General features: G+C 47.3%; 1 long non-coding RNA gene across 1 annotated transcript in view; it reads left to right on the forward strand.

Moving 5' to 3' along the window:
- The first annotated feature begins 568 nt into the window (after positions 1-568).
- The window catches only part of LOC139024943 (uncharacterized), a 1,037-nt gene continuing 313 nt past the window's right edge, over positions 569-1,292 (forward strand). The window contains exons 1-2 of the long non-coding RNA XR_011476339.1: positions 569-638; positions 1,157-1,292. The exon at positions 1,157-1,292 is cut by the window's right edge and continues 313 nt beyond it. This is a non-coding gene — a long non-coding RNA (uncharacterized lncRNA). The remainder of the gene's footprint in view (positions 639-1,156) is intronic.

Below are 1,292 nucleotides of genomic sequence, written 5' to 3' on the forward strand. Positions count from 1 at the left end.
ATGTCCATTCGTTTCAGTTGAACGTCTCGTTACATTTTCATCAACTCAAATGAAGAAAAACATTTGTCATAGTTATATTTTTGAGGGCACCTCGTCTCGTTATCGGCATAGTTTTAGTCAGGAAAAATAGGATGTCGACAAATATTTTTCGTCATAGAACACTGAACGTCCCACTCATGATGTTGAACTTCTCCAACACTCACTCTCAKGTGTCCTCCTGTATATGTCCAGCCTCACTCTCAGGGATCCTCCTGTATATGTCCAGCCTCACTCTCAGGGATCCTCCTGTATATGTCCAGCCTCACTCGAGATGCACATAAATAATACTCTGCAAAGGGTGTGCAATCTTTCTGATTGGACAAAAAGATTAAAAGGCGGCGTCATGTCAAATTGAATGTCCATTCGTTTCAGTTGAACGCTCGTACATTTTCATCAACTCAAATGAAGAAAACATTTGTCATAGTATATTTTTTGAGGGCACCTCGTCTCGTTATCGCGCATAGTTTAGTCAGGAAAAAATAGGATGTCGACAAATATTTTTTCGTCATAGAACACTGAACGTCCCACTCATGATGTTGAACTTCTCCCAACACTCACTCTCATGTGTCCTCCTGTATATGTCCAGCCTCACTCTCAGGGTCCTCCTGTATATGTCCAGCCTCACTCTCAGGGATGCCTCCTGTACATGTCCAGCCTCACTCTCAGGTCGATCCTCCTCTGTATATGTCCAGCCTCACTCTCAGGGCTCCTCCTGTATATGTCCAGCCTCACTCTCAGGAGTCCTCCTGCTATATGTCCAGCCTCACTCTCAGGGATCCTCCTGTACTATGTCCCAACCCTCACTCTCAGGGCTCCTCCCTGTATATCCAGCCTTCACACTTCTCAGGGATCCTCCTGTATATGTCCAGCTCCACTCTTCAGGGATCCTCCTGTATTATGTCAGCCTCACTTCAGGTGTTCTCCTGTATATGGTCCAGCCTCATCTCAGGGGATCCCTCATGTATATTGTCCAGCCTCACTCCCAGGGTCCTCCTGTATATGTCCAGCCTCACTCTCAGGGATCCTCCTGTATATGTCAGCCTCACTCTCAGGGATCTCCTGTATATGTTCCAGCCTCACTCTCAGGTCCTCCGTATATGTCCAGCCTCACTCTCAGGATCCTCCTGTATATGTCCAGCCTCACTCTCAGGTGTCCTCCTGTATATGTCCAGCCTCACTCTCAGGGATCCTCCTGTATATGTCCAGCCTCACTCTCAGGTGTCCTCCTGATATGTCCAGCCTCATCTCAGGGC

The sequence above is a fragment of the Salvelinus sp. IW2-2015 genome, unplaced genomic scaffold (assembly GCF_002910315.2).
Source record: "Salvelinus sp. IW2-2015 unplaced genomic scaffold, ASM291031v2 Un_scaffold2049, whole genome shotgun sequence".
Lineage (NCBI taxonomy): Eukaryota > Metazoa > Chordata > Actinopteri > Salmoniformes > Salmonidae > Salvelinus > Salvelinus sp. IW2-2015.